This window comes from Odontomachus brunneus, unplaced genomic scaffold (assembly GCF_010583005.1).
Source record: "Odontomachus brunneus isolate Ranch 3 - 2012 unplaced genomic scaffold, Obru_v1 Obru_scaffold_030, whole genome shotgun sequence".
NCBI classification, from domain to species: domain Eukaryota; kingdom Metazoa; phylum Arthropoda; class Insecta; order Hymenoptera; family Formicidae; genus Odontomachus; species Odontomachus brunneus.
In genome coordinates this window covers 1,401,147-1,424,481 of record NW_022639480.1, presented here as the reverse complement: position 1 = coordinate 1,424,481, position 23,335 = coordinate 1,401,147, and the positions used below count along the sequence as shown (strand labels likewise).

General features: G+C 45.7%; 1 protein-coding gene across 1 annotated transcript in view; it reads right to left on the bottom strand.

The window, feature by feature from the left end:
• LOC116843126 (tyrosine-protein phosphatase Lar) overlaps positions 1-23,335 on the bottom strand; it is a 754,320-nt gene that overhangs the window by 364,583 nt on the left and 366,402 nt on the right. The window contains exon 13 of the mRNA XM_032813222.1: positions 8,870-8,978. The gene's annotated coding sequence lies outside the window, so the exon portion shown is untranslated. The remainder of the gene's footprint in view (positions 1-8,869; positions 8,979-23,335) is intronic.

The window sequence follows — 23,335 nt, the reverse complement described above, 5'->3', positions numbered from 1 at the left end:
TATATATATATATATATATATATATATATATATATATATATATACATATATATAAAATTGGGACTCAAGGATCGGTCTAAGTATGAAAGGTAGATTCGCCGCGTACGTTAATCGAAGAAAAATTTTGATACGTGCGTTTGACAATGCTGGACATAATTATCCTCCCACTATCATATTAATATTATATAAAAGTAATATCAGTATTTAATAGCACTAAGACATCTGTGCTGTACTCCTTATTTGCCTCTTCAATTCTTACTGTTAGTTATTCCAAAAAGGAGCTTTCTATAATTTCTGAATAGCAGAAATAATCGGTTTTGTCAACTTATCCCGGTAGTCAACTAGTCCCGCCTAAGTCGCGTGCGAAAAATAATTCCACGGTGAAGTCGCGTAAGAGGTCGGGATTATTAACGAGCGCAGTTGAATTGAAAAATTTTCTCATCTTTTAATTGCATTGTTGAAGATGTGTTCGTTTGTATCCATTAACGTTCACCAAGAGACGTAGCCGGGTTGGTAATACCATAAGGCAAGCGGGTCTTTTTGAAAAGTTAACAATTAACCCCAGCGCTTTATTCGCTTCACGATAAATCCATTATTTCCTGGCTGTATATTATTCAGCGTCTCTCGCGTATATTTAGAATATAACGGGCGAAAACGAGAGCTCGCGTAGGATGGCGTGCGCCACGCAAATCGGTCATTTCTGCTGGTTGCACCCTAAAAGAAGTGGTCGGAGATTGCTCGGCGAGAAGGGAGGCCACCTCAGGCCTCTTATTTTGACGAAGCCTTCGCAGTACCTTGGCGCGCAACAACGTGAAACGGGAATCGTCCTCCCGAGGAGGACGAGCGCGTTTGGCCAGCATTTGGCCGAGGCTTTTAATCAGCTTATTTGGCAGCGTTTTAATTTCGTGATATACGACTGACGCTAGCTGACGATGCAGCTTGCCGCGGGCCGGCTAATGACCGTGGCCGGGTCAAGAGAATTTATCGCTCGTTTTACGCTCGCGACGCTATGTGCGCTGAAGAGAAAGAGAGAGGGAGAAAGAGAAAGAGAAAAAAAGTTGTAAGTTATCCCTCGCGTTCTCGTCGGCCAGTTTGGACAACTTCCAGTCGAGCGAGCCTTCGCGAAAAACGCTCGAGAGAATTGCAGTTACGTAAGTGTCCCACTAACGTACCGTCGATCCGTTCTCTATAAACCATCGACTCAATTTCACACTGCAATCATCACTTCGTGCCGAGTGCAGGAGAGCAATCCTTGTGACAGATCCTCGTTGTAATCGAGTCAGACGCGAAATAAGCTGAATGTTGAAGCGATAGAAGAGATGCGCCGGATACTTATATTTTGCGCTCGACAGAGTGCGTCACTTTTGTTACACAGCTTTTACTCGCTCTTTGCGGCAATGTCCTCTCACGTTTTCGAAAAAAGAGAAAGAAACGAAAAAATTCGCGGCAAACTAGATTGGCGACAAATAGACAAGACTGGAATACGAGAAGCGCGGAAGTGAAAATGCGCGCGTTACATCGCATTTGCATTCGTTAAAAAGAATGAGCTGAAAAGACCGGTATTTATACAGCACAGTCGGAGCTTGATCCGACTGAAGCGACAGGCGGGCGAACGACGCACTAAAACAAATTGTACGACCCGCGGTGTAATTGCTTTACGCATCCGCAGACACATCGTTACCGTCGATGATTATTCATTGTTTTATAAATAGTCAGCTCCGGCACCGCGCGCGCGTTACGTCTGGCGCAGCTGCATTATTCAACGAGGCTCAGGAAAGAGTGACTGCAAAGTAAAAACGGAAATTGCCGCGAACATATAGCGAGCATTTTCTGAATCTTGCCGACCAATTTGTCGTTCGCGGCGCGTTTCATTCGAGCCACAATGACAAAAGCGCCGTTATTTTCACCGGTGATTTTCAGATTAATGTATCTTTCATGTGGCAATTGTCGCGTTTCTCTTAAAAATACTTCTACCACGTTTCTCTTTTTCCTTTATTAGGAAATCATTTTCAATTGTTCTACTTACGCTATTGGTGTAATCTTTCGATATTTAAGGGAATGCTGAAGTTAAAAACTTTTCCGACAAAACATTAACATTTTTCTGCAAAGTTTACGTTGTATTGGTTAAATAGAATTACAAATGCTTTTATGCAATAAAAGTACATGCAAAAATAAATAGGAGTATTGCTCGATATGTGATAAAAACGAACAAACAATTTTTAATGCAAAATCTCAAGCTGTCAGTTAGCATAATATTTGCTTAATCCAAAAGTTCCGCAGCTTGTACAAAGCGAAAGTTCCAAATAGAAAAATTTTGAAGAACATTGCTCTACTTTCATATCTGCATTTGGAAGCTTAAGAATATTAAAAAAAAATTTGCAAAAAAATATCTATAAATATATAGTTAGATTTTCTATAAATATATAGTTAGATTGAATATGGTAAAGCAAAGCAACACACATTCATTCATGTAAATTCTATATATACAAGAAATACGAAAAGGATAGCGTGATTATTTTAGTGCCAATCGTCTCTGCATTATCGACATTGTACGAGTTCGTCATCGACTCCAGCATTCCCTTAAGCGAGTCGATATTAATGAGAAATGCAATAGACGCGGCGACAAGCATCTCACTGAGAGAAAAATGTTTGGTATTTGTAACTATAATCATATAGAGAAATAATTACTATAAATTACGGTCAAGATAACCATTTTTTAGTCAACTGCACTACAATTTTACCGATAATAACCTTATATACATATTACTACTACTATCTTCGTGTTGGGACAACCAAAAAATATAGTTACAAATACCAAACATTTTTCTCTCAGTGCGGCTGTGCGTGTCAAAAATCAAAATTACTTTCTAATAATGTATTCACGATACATCCCGACGATCGCACATCGTTATTTTGGCACTCCCGATATTTATTTCCACGCCAGACTTACTTTCAATAAATAAAATATGCGTAGAACGCGGAGCGATGTCGATCGCGATGTGTCAGTGGAGGCTGTTCGTCGCGAAAAGATCGATGTCCAAGACGGCCATGCAATCAACGACGCGAAGCACAGAAAGTGCGCGCCAAAATGTGAACGATGTTGCGGTTCGACAAAGGGCGCGTTCCGTTACATACTCACAACGCTCGCGAGCGTGCAACGGAACGCGCCCAAGGACGCGTTCAAGTAGCTACGCTTCTCTCACTCTCGCTGACGGATCGACTACGCGAGTCGATCCAACGTCGCGTATATCTCTAGCGTCGTTACGTCTTTCTCTTCTTCTCGAATTATCATCGCGATTCTAACTTCTCGTTAATAAATCCGACAAGCACCGGCTGTGTATCGAAAATCAAGCGAATTCTTTCTAATAACGTACTCACGATACATCCCGACGATCGCACATCGCTATTTCGGCACTCCCGATATTTATTTCCGCGCCAGGCTCACTTTCAATAGATAAAAGATGCGTAGAACGCGGAGCAATGTCGATTGCGATGATCAGTGGAGGCTGCTCGTCACGAAAAGATCGAAATACAAGATGGCCGCGCAATCAACGACACAGTGCCAACAGTGCGCGCCAAAACGTGAACGATGTCGCGGTTCGACAAGGACGCGCTCTAGTAACTACGCCTCTCACTCTCGCTGATGGAGCGACCGCGCGAGATCCGACGTCGCGTATATCTCTAGCGTCGTTATGTCTTTCTCTTTTCTTCGAATTATCATCGCGATTCTAACTTCTCGTTAATAAATCCAACGATCGTCCGATTCTACTGCTACTTGAGCGAATCGATGTTAATAAAAAGTGCAATAAACGCCGCGACAAGCATCGGCTGTGTATTGAAAATCAAGCGAATTCTTTCTAATAACGTACTCACGATACATCCCGACGATCGCACATCGCTATTTCGGCACTCCCGATACTTATTTCCGCGCCAGGCTCACTTTCGATAGATAAAAGATGCGTAGAACGCGCGGAGCGATGTCGATCGCGATGTGTCAGTGGAGGCTGCTCGTCACGAAAAGATCGATCTACAAGACGGCCGCGCAATCGACGACGAAAAGTGCCGAAAGAGTGCACTGCGGCGTGAAGGGTGGCGCACTCCAACGCCGTCTTATCGGATCGCGGCTCCGCGATGCCAGTCTATAGATCGATAATTACTAGAACTTTCCGACCAGTAATGCGACTCTGTAACTTCTAACGACAGGATCATTATCGTTATAAGTCTTCTACAATAAACCATTAGTTATAAGCTACAAGTAAATGAACATTGTCGTCGCGTAGCTATATGGGCCTTCAATAAGTCATTAGTCATAAGCCACAAGCAAATTAACCAATCATAGTCAATTATTTTCAAAAATAATCCGACGTCACGTATATCTCTAGTGTCATTGTTTTTATCTTTTCGAATTATCATCGCGATTCTAATTTCTCGTTAATACGATTATTTTCAAAATATAATATACAAACCTAATGGACCTTCCACAATAAGATATTAGTCATAAGCAGTAGGCAAGTTGATCAATCACAATCGATTATTGTAGAAAATAATTGACTGTGATTGTTTAATTTGTTTGTAGCTTAGGACTAATGGTTTATTGTAGAAGACCCACAATGGTAACAATATTGTTGTTAGAAGTTAGAGTCACATCACTGGTCAGAAAGTTCTAGTAATTATCGATCTACTGGCGAGACTGGCATCGCAGAGCCGCGATCCGATAGGACGGAGTAGGAGTGCGCCACCCTTCACGCCGCAGTGCACACTTTCGGCACTTTGCGTCGTCGATTGCGCGGCCGTCTTGTAGATCGATCTCTTCGTGACGAGCAGCCTCCACTGACACATCGCGATCGACATCGCTCCGCGCGTTCTACGCATCTTTTATCTATCGAAAGTGAACCTGGCGCGGAAATAAATATCGGAAATGCCGAAATAGCGATGTGCGATCGTCGGGATGTATTGTGAGTACGTTATTAGAAAGCAATCCGCTTGATTTTCGATACACATAGCTGGTGCTTGTCGCGGCATCTATTGCACTTCTCACTAACATTGACTCGCTTAAGTAGTAGTAGAATCGGACGATCGTCAGATTTATTAACGAGAAATTAGAATCGCGATAATAATTCGAGGAAAAGAGAAAAACATAATGACGTTAGAGATTCGGGTCTCGCGCGGTCAGTCCGTCAGCGAGAGTGAGAGGCGTAGCTACTAGAGTGCGTCCTTGTCGAACCGCGACATCGTTTACGTTTTGGCGGTCACTTTCGGCACTGCATCGGCGTTGATTGCGCGGTCATCTTGTACTTCGATCTTTTTGCGACGAGCAGCCTCCACCGACACATCGCGATCGACATCGTTCCGCGTTCTACGCAGTTTTTACCTATCGAAAGTGAGCCAGGTGCGGAAATAAGTATCGGGAGTGCCAAAATAGCGATATGCGATCGTCGGGATGTATGGTGAGTACATTATTAGAAAGTAATCTTGATTTTCGACACACACACAGCCGGTGCTTGTCGCGGCGTCTCATTACACTTCTCATTAACATCGACTCGCTCAAAAGGATGCTGAACCCGAAAACTTTATCGATATGATACAGAAGATAGAACATTTTTCTACAAAGTTTACGTCATATTGGTTACACAGAAACAAATGTTTTTACGCAATGAAAGAACGTGCAAGAATAAATAGGAGCATTGCTCGATATAACGAAAACGAACAAAAAATTTGTAATGGAAAACTGTCAGTTAGCGTTATATTTGCCTAATCTAAAAGTTCCGCAGCTTGTACATACCAAAAGTGTGGATGCTCCAAACAGAAAAATTTTGAGAAACATTATCTTTGCATCTGCATTGGGAAGCTTAAGAATATCGAAAAAGCTTGCAGAAAGATTTCTATACATATATGGTTAGATTTTCCGTTGAATATGGTAAAACAAAGCAACATACATTTATGTAAGTTCTATATATACAAGAAATACGAAAAAGATAGCGTGATTATATTAGTGACAATCGTCACTAATTATTTGTATTATCGACATTTTTCGAGTTCGTCATCGACTTCAGCAATCCCTTAACTCTTTATTGCCCACTATGGCTCTGAAGTTACAATTTAGTTTCATCATTATTTATCTGTAATGAATGTTGTTTCGACCAATGTCACATGAAAATCACAAACTTTTATTTTGAGAAAAAATTAGAAAAGTAAAATTTCTAAATTAAAAATAAGATTCTTCTATTAACAATCAAATTAAAATTAAGGCCAACAAGAGTCAAACACAAGTTAAGTGACGTGCAAAACACTTTAATATGAGTAATCACTACGTAGATGGTAGATTTTAACTAAAAATATAAATAGTATAAACGTTTCGGTTCACGCTTTGAATCTTCTTCAGTATATTGCTCGTAAATACAGGGCAATAATTATAATTAATTAAATATTTTTGAGAAAAACTGTCGCCAGAAGTTTCTTAATTTTAATCTGAAATAAAATTTCACCTTATATGTGTTATATGTATACTTTAGCTTTAAAAGTCCTATATAATTTGTTAAATATGAGAAATTAATTTCTGCAGTAGAGAGTTAAGCTCTCGACGGAATACTCGTGACGTAAACGCAGACGTTTCGTTCGATCTTACGTTATCCGTAAATTTGCAACTCACGGTTGCCGGAAACGTTCTCCTGGAGGAAGCGACGAGTCCGCGGTCGTTTTTATGAGGGAGAGAGAAGCGTCTCGATCGCAGATGAAGGTTCTTGAAACTAATTCACGCGCGCCCAAGTACGTACGCTCCGAATCCATAGACGTCGATTCGGAATTTATAGCGGGGCATGATCTGCCGGCCATCTCTGATATACGAGGTCTAAAAAATTTGCCGCCGCTGATGGTGGGAAGAGAAGAAGCGAAAGAATCCTTAGAAAAATTGCGGCTCCGAAAGGAGATTAAGTCCGTCTACCATTCATTACTTAAGACAGGACGAAGCCCCGCGGGTCGCGGTGGAGTAACTCGCTTCACATTGTATAATTAATTATAACGAAAACCACCTGGTAGTTACGTCCGACGCTTAATACCTTACACGCGAGGTTAGGCGCGCGCGGTCGAAAGGCGGCGAGAAGTATCGACGTCATTTCCTCGCGGGATTAATTACACGCGCATCATGGCCAATTGAGCTCACGTATGATTGGCTAAGTAATGCATTTCCCGTCGCCGTGGAGGCGCGGGAGATACGGTTCATCGGCTCGCAAAAGTGGCGTTAAATGTCCCCGGAAAACCACCTCCGCTATAATTCTCGTCGCTCCAACGTATCGGATTTATCGGGTCGAGAAAATTATTGCCGCGCGCGCTTGTTGCAAAAAAGGGAAGGGAGAAAGGGGTCAGACGCTTGACTAGCAGGTAGTAACGTTCGCGGGTTCTCTCTCTCTCACGACAATTATTGGAGTAAAGTCGTCAAATGGCTTTCGTTGGTTCGTTCGATCGGTCGGTCGGTCGGTCGGTCGGTCGGTTGGTCTTCGCCATTGGTCCCGAAGGAGAGAAAAATCATTTACCCTACTTCTTCCTGGACACGACGGACGTACGATGGAGAAAGATGGCGGTAACGTCGGCGGGGCGTAATTGGTAGCATCTGTGACCTAGTGTTCCGCGAAATTGATTGAAGTCTTCAGTCGGAGAATCGCGGCTAATTGGGACGAGCAACAAACCTGCAGGTCGGAACGAATAGTCTCGTTCGCCAGCTCGATTTATCTCTTTCGAGTGATACGCCACTTACTAGAAAAGCCGATTAACGTCAGCATTGAGCCCTCGCGGCGGAAGCCGCTCGGTCAAGCCCGAGGCATCGTTTCCTCTCGCGCCGTTGGCGCAATGGAAATCCACCTGGCGGGACGGTATCTTCGTGCGCGACCAGGTGGACATCGTGATAACGCGCGATACGCTGCATCGTCGTCCGAGCCGAGGTGTATACCACACGTTACCGTAATGCGAGAGCATTGAGATACAGCGCAATTATAAGTCACCGCTATTCAGCGGGGGAGTCGAGTTAACTCTGGGAACTTTAGTTGGTCGTGCAACGACCTCTTAGCTTATCGGTCGATTCCGCGCGTTTACACTCGCGCGCGCGATTAAGCCCGGCTCCAAAGCGCATAATAGCGAGACGATTAGGAAATAGTTGGCGTCTATTATGAACATCGAGATCTCCCCGGCCGGGATATATCTGAAAGCGAAACTCGGTGAGATTTTCGTAATCCGCGAAGCGCGTTCGTCCCTATTCACAATTGGCGATTCGCACCTAATGCGGAGCAATAGAGAAGTCGCTACCGAAAGGCTACCAGCCTTTCCTACCCTACCCTACCCTTCCCCCCTACCTTTCCCTTCACACCCCTCCGCGTTGCCCCTCGACCTAATTTAATGTATTCTTCAATTATTCATTTCCTCGGCGGCGGGGAGAGGGACTCCAGAGGTGGCAAACTCTCTCCACGGGTAGACGATGAACGAAGCGGTGGGAAGGAGCGCTCGCGAGTCGGGTCGACGGCGATGGCGTCCGCGATGGCGGCGGAGGGATGCCTATTAAATATGCCTCGGAAAATTGGATTTGAAATTCTTATTTTTCCACGGCGCGTTTCCACCCCGTCTCCTCCGACCCTCCCCTCCCTCCTTCCCTTTCTCTAACTCTCTCTTTCTCTCCCCGTCTCTATACCCTGCTGACTCCCACACTTACTTCCTTTTTATTCTCCGTCTCATACCCGATAAACCAACGCCACTGTCGTTTCTCGAAAGATTTCGCTCGTGAAGGAGAAGTATACATCGTGTCCCCAGGCTAAATACCGATGTCGGCATTGTTAGGGAAACAGCTCCGACCGGCCTAATAGTCTTAAATTTTTACGTTATGTACCTGCTGCCGTTGCCGCTGCTGAGAAAGCTGCGCCCCTTTTCCTCCCCGTCGCTATTCCCTCTCTCTGGTCGGAACCTTCCTGCTCCTTCCTCCGGGTTTAGAACGAGACCTAGAACATTTTCAGCGTGTAATGGAATTCCCTCTGGCTACGGGGCGATGAGACGTATCACATTTTGTGCGGCGCAATAAAGATTCGCGAGTAAGGCGCGCTGAAAAGAATTCGGCCTCGCGAGATGTTGCATAATTTGCATGATCCCTTTAATCGCCTGCAAATACGATTACCGGACACGACTCTCTGAAGAATGGCATCGAGGGGGATTAATCGAGCCATCGCTCTCAGAGGTACGCCCCGATATCGATCTCGAGAACGTTGCGAGTTTGTTTCCGCGCGCGCACAATTGTACAATTTTAATATCAGTGGGAGGGGAATTTAATATGACAATGTGTCGTCGATGTGTGTTAAAAGATGTATTCGAATGTACGTGTTATGCTGATAATCGCGAATTTTGCCGAGGACTTTTCATAGGCGTGCATAAAACGCGTTTACGCCGCACAATCGTGCTCGTCCCGATATATCGCCAAATGGTTTTTCATCGATATATAATAAAACGTTAATCTCTCGTCGCGTAATCTCTAACGATTCCGCTCGCATTGCGCAACTAATATTGCCCTATTGTAGCTCGTTCGCTTCGATCAAATTACAAAGATGAAATTGCAAATACGCTCTGAATACTATTTATCGATTCCATATCGGGACACGGCGCGACGCGCACGTGTTCGATACGTATGTCCCGCTGTAGACCAATAATTAATTGTCATTGTTCCGGGATACCAATTACACTAATATCTGGCATGTGCCGTCACGGCGACCGCCGTAGGACACGGCCAATAAGAAGACACTCGCCTTAATGACGGCAGTTATCAAAGTCATTCCCCGAAGTTAGTCGGGTAACTGTCGCGTTCGACGCCCGCGCACGCGGTCAAACTCGTCGTAGCCGCTGCCAACTCGTCGTTAATTTGCGACCGGGGAGGGCAGGCGCCGATAATTGGGAGAAGCCGCGCGGGAGCATCTCCGCGAGCGACTGCGAGGCGCGGCCGCTGAAAGATAGCACAGAACTTGCCATAAAGTGTTTCTTTCGAGGGCGGCACTGCCATGCCGCGAAACACCCTTAACGCGGAATGTCGTTTGAATTACGATCTCTCCTTATGGCAGACTCTCGTGGGGACAAACGAGCGAGCTCGGGCGAATTTCTTTGCGCATTCCGAACGGAATTCCCAACCGCCAACCGCTTCAATCCCGGTACTTCTGTCTTCGTATTCTCTTCACTCGCGCCAGAAAACGCAGTCGCATCCGTCAGTTCGCGCGAGATAACAACAGCGTCGGCTACAAGTCTCGCGTCTCGTTAACGCGGCTCTTCCATCTAATTGTCTTCTACTCTCTTTTTCCCTTTCTATCTACGTCTCGTTAATGGGTAATTTTTTCCTTTCATCGGATGGAATTCGCGTGAGTGGGTGTATTTTAAGCTCGCGAGCGGAAAGTGAAGACTCTTCTCTTCGCTTTCTCTTCGATAAAAAAAACAGTTGAATCGAAAAATCGGCAGTCATCACCCGTCTCCACAAAGAAATATTTATTGAACGAATTACGTGTGCGTGCAACAATAAGTTGCACTGATGTAGGAGAGGTCAGATGGCCTCAGGGATTATGTCGCTCGTGTGCTTTTTTTAGTATTCATCCTGAGAGGAACAGTGAATATAAAATTGCGAAATAATCTTTTTAGAACGTAGATACTTTTTCCCTGAGTTCCATTAAAATCGGAATAATATTACAGTTACAAAATAGAAAAAACTGATTTAGTAGCGGCAGAGTGAATTTACGAGATTTTTGAAAATTTTTCAATAATATTCTCCATCATGAGTGAATAAAATTAAGCGATGTGTCAGTCAGTCGCAACAATTAGTTGTCTAAGAAATTATAACTTTGAAATTTTGAAATGTGAGACATCTAGCTCCGGTCTCTCTTCTAGTTACTGGCTAAGTCGCAATCTTTGAATAACTCATCACTCAGTAGCTACATAATTCGTTCAATCGACTAATGTTTGCTTGAATAAATTTTGCTCATTCAAGCAAAATCTCATTAACTCAACCAGTTTCTGTTCAGTGCAACAATCCGTTGAAATGTTTCGTCCCTTTGCGCGCTGTCTGGATTTCTCGCGCTAATAATTTGCCGCCAAATTGTGTTTTGTATCGAGCAGAGGAAGCGAATTAAAGTTGAACCGGGGAAACGGGGTTGTGCCCGCGACGGGAGCGAGTTTGAATAGAAAATTTAATTAAATAACGCGACAAACAGGACTCTGCGCGACGTTTAACGCCTGCGAAACATAACATTACTCGCAAATTAACGACCGAGTTACACGAAGGTGCTACGCAACTATAACGAAAGTGCTACTCAAACGTACGCGCCTGAAATTACGTTGCGCCATTAGGGGGCGCTAATTGTCGTATTGCGAGTACACGCGCAACTTTGAACGAATGCGACAAACAAATCCGCGAAACTATCATCGCTTTCATGCCAGAATGAAAAAGAAAAAAAAATTAAGAGCGATGAATTATCTTTTTCTCAGAAACGAACGCGCAGCAGTGCACGTTTATTTCGCCATTAATTCTAATTATCAAGACTTTTCATTGTTACACCGTCGTATCAATCGATCAATGATCTATTTATCTCAATTTCGAATCACTTTCGGCTAACACATTAATCCAAGAGAAGACGTATCGTAAAGCGTACGTTGCAGCTGACATATTACGATCCAAACGATGTTTCAAGCCTTGTCAATTATTCTTCAACCGCATTTTCATCAAACTCGCGGCGACTGGCAGACGTGATGGGATTTTGACTGTTTGGGGATACACACATATGTACGCGATCGTGATACACAAGCTGAATCGCACGAGTAAAGAGAGAGAGAGAAAGAGAGAGAGAGAGAGGATGATGTAGTATCGTCTGGCATATCGATGCGACGTAAACGCATATCTTCTCTTTCCTTCTCGGAGCACCCGCTGCGTTACGAGGTAACGCGCGAATGGAAATACCAGAACGGAATCAAGGAAACGTCGAAACAACACGCTAGGCGACTCCCGCAAAAATTGATAAACATCCGCGGCAGCCTGCACGAATTCCGCGATACTCGCCGCATTCCATTTGTTTCTCTCTCTCTTTTTTTTTTTTTTGTTTAACGAAATACCGCGCCGTGCGGCAGCAGTCGGCGCGCGTAGCCAGTGAAAAAAGTGACACCGAAGCTACCGAACGCGTCGTCGATAACTGCAACGATGGCGGCGGCGGAGGAGGAGGCGAAAGAGAGGGATCACTGCGGTTTTGCGGGTTAACGCCAAAATATCCATTGTTTCTTCGTTAGGCGACAGTACTGGCCGACGCGACGTACTACGTATCTATCCGCGCGGCTCGACGGCACCGGGTCGATATCACGCTCCATTGAAAATCGGCTTGGTATTCCGAATAATTGATGCCGGTCTGAATCCGGCCGACAACCCCGACATGACGAATCACCGCCTTGTTTTAGAGCTCATTCGCGTCCCGCACTGTTCCCCGCTCTGGTGATCGAATATTCTCCTTCGTGGAGTTACAACATCGGTGTGTGCTCGAGCTTAATCCTAATGAGCGTAGCTCGGGGCTCGATAAGCGATCTTTCGGGTTCTCTTAGAGTGTTCTGTTATTTTTCCGTATTTACGGAACAACGACGCCGAACCGTCGCGATAACGAATCGAGAAGTACGCATTCTCTTAAAGAGAAAAGAATTGACTATGTTTGACTTCCGGAACAATTGCGAAGAATTCAGTCCACACTTTTTAAATCATGTATCAAATTTTCATCTTCATTTTTCTCGGGATGTACTTTATACAGATTGAATCATTTTTGCACAACTACGGCCAATTTCATTGTACGATCACAGTTATAGATATCAAGCATTTCTTTCTTAGAGCGTGAATAAGTTGGTTGGATAAACTTGAAGAATTCGGGCGCATTTGTGTATCGACTGTGAAGCAGCATTTGTACGGATACATCTAGCCAGACGATACCTGTCTGTCGTTAAATACCGGGATTACGGGAATGACGAGCGCTTGAAATTTTTATAGGAGAGTCGAGCAGCTGCTGTTGCTGCTACACCAGTGGTACACACATGGCCAATTTGTAGCGTTGTAATAAACGATCGTCTTCGTCTTAACGGAGGCACCGGGCGTGTAATTAAATGCGAGCGAGCTCTTCTGCTCGCGGAATTACTTTCCAGAAGGAGGCAGCCGTCTTGACCGATGCACGTCTGTAAAACGGCGCGGATCGATAAACGCAGCACGTGAGAATCTCCAGTTACGGTTATAAGCTATACGGCTGGTCTCGCGTAATGAATTCCACCCCGCGCATCTGCCGTAGGTACACTTCCTTATGGACTTGCTTCTTCGCGAATAACGTTACCGGCACGAAATTACGATTTCCGTTGAAAGTGGGACGATTCGAACTTTATACGTATCGGTCGGACGACGACGGTGGCCGTCCATGACTATTTTCCTAGCGGAAGACGGAAATTCCACGCAGAGGCGCCGATCGCTTTTTCCCTTCTCTCTCTTTTTCTCTCTTTTCACTTGACGTTATTCCTCTCGTTATTTAAAAGCGTTCCTCCGTTTTTACAACTCGCCGAGCACGACGTTTCGCCGTTTTAGCGCGAGCTCGCCCCTCGCGATTTTCCGCTACGACGAAGTACGTACCGAGATTGGTATCTTCATAATTACGGGCGAGCAATCTCAAATAGCCTGCGCTTTGTTGTCCTGGAATTTCGCGAAAGAGAACGGCTCGCCGCCGCACGACACTTTTTACGAATCAACGAAAGTTCTTAATGGCAAGACTTGTAATAACTTGCTCGAGTTATAATGGCTACGATTAAACATAGCGCGGTCGCCAAACCCGCTGGATAACGCACCGATTTATTCGCGGGAATTGAAGTTGATGTATTTTTCCACCCTCCTGTGGACTCGCTTTTCTTTCACTTCTCCCCCTGCCTCCTCCTCCTTCCGCGTCCCTCCCCGCGTCGAACGTCGGATCCTTCCTTTCCTCCGGCGCGTACCGTCTGAGCGTTTCAAAAGAAGAATAAGAGTGTGGCGGAGAGGCCTGCGGAAAATTGGTTTCTCGGACGTGGAAGCAAATCCGGACAGAACGAAATGCTAGCAGTTTTTCGTTGGCAGACAAGGGAGCTCGGATAACGCGTCGTTCCCTTGCCGCGGCGGCGGCGGTGGCGTTTTTCAGGTCGGTTTGGGCTTAAGAGGACGAATAATGCCCGGTATGTGCGTCTCCACGTCGCATTACATTCTCTCCTCCGCGATTTCCACGGCTTGACGATCCGCACCGGCGCGCTTAACCGCCGCGATTCGAGCGAACGCGTGGCTCACGGTTCTAACGGGGTGACAGCGAGCAAGAGACTCGGTCGTCTCGTCGTAAAAACGCAAGCTCACGAGAGATGCGACTCGCACGCATCGTTTTACGTATTACGTTTTCAACTACCTCCCGTAGTTGGACTCGCGAAATATATCGGGTTACAAAAGTAAACGTGCGCGCGCGAAGATTAATCGTTGATCTTTTCACAGCGAGAATTCCAAGTGTCGCGTGTACGGAATTTTCCGGCTAATCTCGCGGAATCCGCAGATTCTCATCCCGCAATTTCCAAGTCCTCTTTGTATTTAGCGCTCGGGAGATATTTGTCCCGAGGCCCGATGTTATTCTCGCGTCCTTCCCCTCTCACTTGGCCTTTTTTCGGGCGCGGATCCATAGTCGAAAAGTTGGACGCCCCGCGAAACTTCGCAAATTTAAAGCGATCTCTGGGAGCGCGTCGGAAGCTTTTGAATTTTAATCCGCGTGCTTTCGCCGGGCTCCCGCGGAAAAATGCTGATCGCTTTATGACGAGATTGCTGACGCACCATGCACTAGTTGCATCAGTGGCCCGAATACCTTTCCTGGCAATATTCTCCACGCGATATAACATAACGTTATTCCAACGCGAGCACCGCGCCGCGCATTAGCGCGATATCTTCGTGCGATAAACTCGATCGAGAGAACTCTTTTATGCGCCGCGACGACGACGAAAATGACGACGCGGGCGAAATTTCTTTGTAATCGGTTGCACCGATTGAATGTGGAACGACTAACCACCCGGCGTTATACGGCTGAGCACAAATTCGTACTTTTACGGCGGCCATCATAAAACAAAAAATCGAATTGCGTCAGGTCGACAATCTTCTCGATTTATTGCGGTAGTCACGCAGAAAAAAATGTCCCTGGGCGCGTCCGTGTACAACGTCGAATTTTAATTTTCCTCGTGCGACGATCTCCGTGAAAGGAGAACGAATTAAAATGAATTTGTTTCAGACGAAAGGAGGGGATAAAGGGAGGGAGGAGGAGAAAGAGAAAGAAAGTGACAGAGAGAGAGAGAGAGAGAGAAAAGGGAACGGCTGTAACGGCGACTAGCGTCCCAATTTCTCAGTTCGGCCCGCCATACATTGGCGAGGAACACTTTGAAAGGCTTATACCGGTCGTGAGTTTTTTGTTGCTGGGATTTAGTGCGCGCCGCGATTGTGCAACCCCTTTCCGACCCTTCTCGTTGTTCACTTAATCCATCGATTCGTCCGATCCGCTCGGCGCCGCGCGACGAAGAAAATGCACGGCTTTCATTTTCCGGATTTCCCGTTATTACGCGTCGTCACTAATGTCGGCGGCGTTTCGTGACGGACCTTCTCGTCGATCGATCCCGCCAAATCCAACCTCCTTCGTCCCCCTTACATCTGTTTCTGATGCTTCAACGAGACGATGATGAAATGCTCGTCCAACGCCGGTGTTTAAAAATGTACCTCTCGGGTATTCGTCACGATACTCGCCATCAAAAGCAGTTCTAACATTTCGAATATTACATAAGAACAAAAATTTGGCTCGCCCACCACGCAAAGTCGAGTAAACTTTATTTTTGTAAATTTTTACAAAAGTAAATAAAAAATAAAATAAATAAAAATAAATTTTGTTAATATCCTTGCAGAGAGAATAAATTCTTCTTTCGAGCGCATGATTACGAGTTCTTCTAAAATTTGCGATATACCTGTAGACTATTGTCAAGAGAATACTCTTTGTTGAAAATAGCTATTATTCAAAGGAAGGAGAGCGTGTAATTGAGTAACTGATTTTTTTAGCGACAGATAGATGACATTCTTTTGCGTGCAGATATCTCGACAATTTCGTGATTGAGCCGATTAAGAACTGTCGAACTCGGAATCCATCGATCGATCAATTTGCGCGAGTCAGTGAGACCTGACGTTATCGACACGACATTAACATGGATTATGTTATTAATAAATATATCGCGAGTGTCATCGCACGATAAATCTTCGTTTCCCGGCGACCCCGCGGCCTACGATTCGCCGTGTTCTCGCGTCGTAGAGGCGGCTCCGCGTGGAGAGAAAAAAAAATAGGAGCACATGATTTTTTTCTTATTACCGTTGCCCGCTCATCAGTCTTGAGAGAGCCCTTCGTGGATTCCAGACTAACAAGCACACAGCGCGCGTACACGTATGCGCGCTTGCATGCCGTATACGTAAGCACGAGAGACGAGCAGACGAGAATCTACCTCGGTTATTGGTTCATTGATTTTTGCATCAGCTCGACGGCAGGCTCCGCGGGATTGCGAATATCGATACTCGATGACGGCCCTCCGGGCAAACAAAACCGATAATCCACCCTCGGAACGGCGATGCCTTTCGCCCGCGTTCGCTTCCCACCCTCTTTCCATCTCTATCCGTCTCGCTCTCGTCGCCCATTTTTGCCCTGCCTCCGTCTCGGATGTAGCCTCGCTGTAGTTCGATACCTCGTTGCAGCGATATAAGAATATCACAAGGCCGCGGCGCGGATTTATGTCCGGGAGAACAATAGCAGGCAAATCCCGTGCGGTCGGCGATAACGATAAATGACGACTCGTATCGGCCGGGAGTCCAATGCCCGAGAACGATCGGTCTACGGTGTCTTATTTGGGAACTCGCATATAATGCGAACGCTTCCGCGTACAGGATCACCATAAATTTACCGCGTATAACACACGCGTAATGAGATTCCTCTCTCTCTCTCTCTCTCTCTCTCTCGGTCGATACGAAGTCGATGTTTTTCTCGACAAGAACGGCGCGGTGTCGATGTTCTTCTTAAGCACATCGAGAGACAACGAAAGCGAACGTTTCGCGAAACTCCACGAAGTTCCGACATTACGAAGAGAGACAGGTAGTAAAATTTTATTCCTCTTCCCTGCAGATATCCCGGGGCGCGTTATATTCTTCCCTCTCTCTATTTCGGGGCATGTCACATCGATCCGGAGATGTTCGGAAAAACGAGATAATCTCGCTGAAATTTCCTTGTAACGAAATTTCTTGTTAACTATTTAATTCCTCGACATTCGATAAACTATTTCGCGAATTAAAAAATGCACGACAATAGAAAATTAGTCCTTTTGGCGCATCGCAGAAAAGAAAACAATACTAGTCGCAACCGCGATGCGTATGCATATGCAGGCGACTCCGAAAATATCCATCACTGAAGAACATTTCTGCGATCATTTTTTTTGTTCACCGCGCAAGAATTCTTATTCATACGTACAAGTGTGCGACATTTGGATTCGCGCAAAACATTTCCCGCAGACACACCATATGAATTAACCGTATGAATTAACCGTAGTTATGCAAGAGTGGTTCAACCCATATAAACTATATTTCGAGAAAAATAAAGATGAAAATTTGATACAATGATTTATAAAAAGTGTAGATAGCATTGAAGTTTTTCGCAATTGTTTAGCAAATCAAACTTGGTCAATTTTCCTCTCTTTAAAAACATCCATTGACAAACTTAACTCTCAAATCTCAAAAATGGGTGAAAAATGATACAACTAGTAAAAGATAAAAACTATTTTTGATTGATTTTAGGCGCCCATAAGACTTGGATCTTCTTTGTTTTATGCAGAAAAACTATCCATTGGTAAAAAACAAAAATCAAAAAATAATTTTGTGAATTTGACCATATTCTTGCATAACTTTTTGAGAAAAGTGAAAATGAAAATTGATACAATAATTTATAAAAAATGTGGATAGCATTGGGGTTTCTTACAATCGTTTAATACATAAGTATAAGCAATTGTAACAGTTCGAGAACGGTTTTTCGCTTGTTCGATCGCTTCGTTGCTCGTGAAAACTCTTTGCGGGGCTCTCTGCGTCGGGGGCAGTGGGTGGGTGAGAGCTGTGAGAGCTACGAGCAGTCGATATAACCGGCTCGTCTCTATCTCGATGCGCTGTTAACGAATACCGGGAGAAGCTCGACGGCACGTGGATTGCTTGACCGCAGAAGCGCAGATGATTCGGTCTGGTCGAGGCTACGATTGGTTTCCGGCGCTCAGCGCCTCCGCCGGAAGTCACGCCAGCGCTGGCGGCACGCCACACAATGGCGTAACAGCTGCGTTCGTTCTCCGTGATAGCCCACGAAACGCGCGCCCGTGATCCCGAGGACTCGACAAAGAAAAAAGAGAAACGTCGGCGATGGCGCGATAATTCGGAATTCGCACGAACGCGGTCTGTCGACGGTGTGACGTGAGTCGCGCGTCCAACTTTAGCGAAAGCTCGACGTTCGTTTCGCGAGATACCCGTTCGATAAACGATCACTCGAGCGCCGGCACCTTTGCGAGTTCGAGATACGAACTGGATGAAATAAGAGACTTCGTTCCGCTCGCGTGATTCTGTATACAATCGGGAACAGTGGGTAGATTTAGGCGAGACCAAAAGCTGTTGTCGGCGCGCTCTCGCAAATTTTGGCCACACGGCCGGCTGTATCGTTGGACGAGTTGTTAACTCCTTCACGCGCGGCACGTTGTTCTTCCTGGTCGTCCCGGTCGAGTTTCTATATTCGAAGAGTTGAGAAATACGATGCCGAGGAAAAGAAGAAAATTTTCGGGAGACTAGATGTTCCATATTTCAAAATTCAGTAATTAAAATTTCTCAGACAACTAATTGCTGTGACTGACTGTGCAAGCATAATAGATGCAGCCTTCTTCTATATGTTAATGCCTGTCATGATCCTGCATATTTTGTCTCGAAATAATCAAAATATAAATATGCAGCAATTTACTCAGCAATTTGTTCAGTTGCGCAGGGGGTAAAGAAAGCTAAAAAAAACTACGTATAAACTACGTTAAATTACGTATAAAATATATATCCTAATTAGTAATTCTGGAACCTCCGTGAGAGGAATCCTTTTGCCGGCCCTTAATTATGAACTAACTTTACCTCGCCCATATGTTGTCATTTTATAAAAGAAAATTGCTTTTATTATTTGAAACAGTACATCATACACTTGCAGAAAACTACATTCTAGTTAATAACACGTCCCTTGATTTTATTTATTAGGAGAATATTGATACAAAATTTCGAGAGGCTGGACAATTTACTTTGCTACTACTAAATCTGTTTTTTTCTTCTATTTTGTATCTATAATATTATTCTGATTTTAATGTATAACTCGGGAAAAAATATCCATGTTCTAAAAGGATCGCGACTCTACACTTTTCCTCTCAAGATAAATGCTACAAAAAGCGCGCGAGCAACATACCTCCGGGGCCGTCTGCAATAGACCCGATCTCACTGACGTGGAATTCGCGAACGTGGCATTCGAGCGCATGTTGATTGATAACATAACAATCGCCTCACTGCGTTTGCCTCGAAGTAGAGATTCGGCGCGTTAGCGAACTCTACGTGGCGATATTAATGACGCGCTAATTGCCAATCGGCGCGGCTTGTTCGCGGTCGGCGCGGTCGGTTCGCGCACCGACGAAAATATTAATATTATCGTTATAATTATTGCGAAACTATATAACGTAACGGATGGCACGACGCCCGGCTCCCGGATGCGTTAACTGCGTTAACGATTAAAGTCATTCCGCGCATCGCGCGAATAAATTCGTAATTTCGATCCTACGGGGCATTTGCTAATTATGGGATCAAATTTTCATCGCGACCGGAACGTATGTGAATAGCGTGTAAAGCGAATGCGCGTCGCGATTGAGTAAAATCGCATAACAAACACGCGAGACCGGCCCGAATTCCGACCGCGATTGTACATTCCAACAAAGCACCTAATTGTACATTGACCACTGCGATACGGCAGAATTACGGCCTTTACAGTCATTGTCGTTGAAGCGCTCTGTATACCCGGTGTCATACATCACCGCTGTTACGCGCATACACAGAATATGTAACAATTATTTCCTCTTTCGATCGTATCGCTGGTCGATATATCAGCAAGTTTCTCTCGTCACATCGCTCTAGATCAGTGCCTAGAGTTGCACTTTCGAGCCGATTTTCGAAGATGAACTATGCCTACTTTTTTCCTCCTGCTTGTCTCGTTTATTCATCGAGACTCGCGACTGATTATCGCGCGACGCTTAGTCTCCGAATAGTCAATTTTACAACATCTACAGGACTCTCCCTAATTTCTGAAACCAGTTCTTTCAGAAGACATGTTATTTCTATATAATTATATTTTTATCTACGTTACCAACACGCTTATATTATTATAATTACAACGATAGAAAACTAGTTTCAATAACAACTTAATATCAATAATGTATAATATTATTATATGATTGATATTTTACATTCAGGTTGATGTTTGATAAAAGATTTGTGTTATTTATGCGTTTTATCAAATATTTCAGACAAAATACTTTTTGGTTTGCAAGAAGAAAAACTTTCTATATTGCATTTCATAGAACGGCTTTTTCCACGAAAACAGTATCTTCGCAACATTTGCGTCGATCCGAGTTTACGAGTTCTGCTCCTTGAAAGTTTCGCTATGAGCGAGCGTACCGAGCGCGCTCTGTAGTGTTTACTAGGCACTCCGTTCAGCGAGCATATGTTCAAGCCGCCTCGGAGTGACGGGGGTCCGTGCGACCTTTGCGCGGGAGGGGAGACAAGGCCTCGCGTCGGCTGCTTTCCCAGAATCACGGCGAGAGATACGGGCACGCTTCTACTCACGCGTTACGAGTTGGGGCAGGTCAGGTGCTGACCTACGCAGCGGTTATCAACCTCAGTAGCGCCGCGAGCCGATCGTCGCTCGATACAAAAGTCCACAAAACTCCGCTCACAGAGGTCGCAAAGACTTTAAGAATAGACCGTTGGAAAGGCAAAACTTTCGCGTTTCTGACAGCTGGATGCGCGTTGAACGAAATTGCCTCGTTAGCTTCCGCGAGTTGTATTTATCAGTTAGAGAGACAAGGCAGGCGTAAGTCTCGAAAATCGCTTTGAAAGTGCAAGTAATTCCGCCTCTAGACTGTCGCGAGAAATGCGCGAATCATTGCCGTTTATCAGAGCTCGGCTCGCTCGCGTCTCTCTCTCTCTCTCTCTCACGCTCTCGTCCGCCCATCGTCGTCGATCCGTGTCGTTAAATATTTCAACGGTCAGGCGACTCGGCCGAACGAGACGGCTCTTAGATACGTTTCCATCCGAGAGAGTCTACTTTATGCGAGATGACTCCGAAGAAACTCCGCCGCGTCCCACGAATGGCCTTTCCGTAGTCAAGCAAGTTGGATCAAATACTAGACGATGCAATTTATTTCGAGTTCCGCTCTCGCAAACACTCGGCCCGGTGGTTCTACACGCTAAAAGTGCTGCCGGGGTAACGGCGACACGCGTTCTCCTTTTCTTCTCGTCTCTGTTTTACTTTCCTCCAAGCGACTGTATAACGGGCAATTTCGTTACGCTTAAACACCTCGAACGATCTCATTAGCCAATCGGCAAACCGGACATCGTCTCATCGCCGTCGTGTCGACGATGGGGTAGACTTCGGAGCTAACGGTGTTACGGAGGGTAAGCCAGGACAAACAGGCAGAAGCCTTCGCAACCGCTAATCAATATGGAGGTCCCGACTTTCGCAATCGCGGTTTACCGTCCCGTCCTCTCCCCTAAGCTATTAAACGGGCTTTGGCGCGGCGGCGTCGTCGTCGTCTCGCTAAGTTCCTGATCTTTCTAATTAGCATCCTTCAGGCAGTCGTAACGTCTGACGAGCGCGTCGTGTGCCATGGCTGTTCACCGCATGAAAGATCAAGCTCGGAAACGACTCACGACGTGCTGTTGGCACGATCCAAATTATCACTCGCTGCCGCGCGTTCCCGTTCGTAGACCGCCTGGCCGTTGGAGGAATCGATAGCAAGACGTATGGATTTCCGAAGTACACCTGAAAACTTACTTACAGCGCGTATATAGTTTTCGCTTTAGCATCGGGAGCAATACATCTTATCGGCCGACGTAAGACCGTCGCCGCGGGGAGATGAGATGAAAGAAAAGGATAGAAGAGGAGAGGAAAAGGGAGATGAAAGCGAAAGACTTTGGAGACTGTCCGCGCGCGGTGAGAGCGAAAGACGCGAATCTCCTCGCTCGTTGGTTCACTCGCCTCCTCGCTTAGTTAGTGAAATGCAATCTCTCTCATTGTCCCGGTAATGAGACGAAACGATAAAGTGGCATATACTTTGAAAGTTTATCGGCGCTCCGAGGGCTAAGCACCACGCTTCGTATGTCCCGGACGTAGAGCGGGAGTGTTGGGGGCTGCGGTAATCGTAGAGGTGGGTGGAGGAGGTTGGACGCGGCCATTATGAAAACCTAGCCGGATTCTCTTAAGCGACGCTATTTGCTCCAAGAAGCAGACAGCCCGAAATAGAAGAAAAGAGGCTCACCCCATTTCTCCCTCATTGCTCCCTTCTCACTTCTCTCCGTGCTCACTTTCTCGCCGGTTTTCTCCGTTTTCCACTCGCATTCTCACTCTCTCTTTCTCCCTGTCCCTCTCTTCTTCTTCCTTTCCCAACGAATAGCTGGGCGATAAGGCGTCGAGCCATTAAAAACTTTAACGTTCGGCCGACTTGTTATCCGAGATTGCGTGAGCACCGACGGTAGTTGGCAAAATGACGGCCCACCACCCCGGGACATGTCCCGACTAATTCGAGACTGCGCGATTAAATTCGGCGTTAGGGCCTTCCGTACCGGACCTTCGCGTCCATAAATAGTTTGTGTTATGGTCAGCGGTAACGGTTATCGTGCTGGCTCCTTGGTCGAGATTGAACGAAGCCGCGAGGTGTCTCTCTCTCTCTCTCTCTCTCTCTCTCTCTCTCTCTCTCTCTCTCTCTTTCTCGGTCGTGGCGATATACGAAAGCAAACAGCGCGAGGCGATCGTCGGAGCAATTTGTAGAACGACCAAGTATCTCGCGGCTCGAGGCTGCTGAGATTTATCGCGGGCGGCTCCGCTGATCAAAGCGACAGGTTCCTGGTTCCGCGGGACGGTTCTAGTAATACCACCGCTGGATTTCATTGCGCGGGGCCGAACACCCGCCCGTAAATACCGGTCGC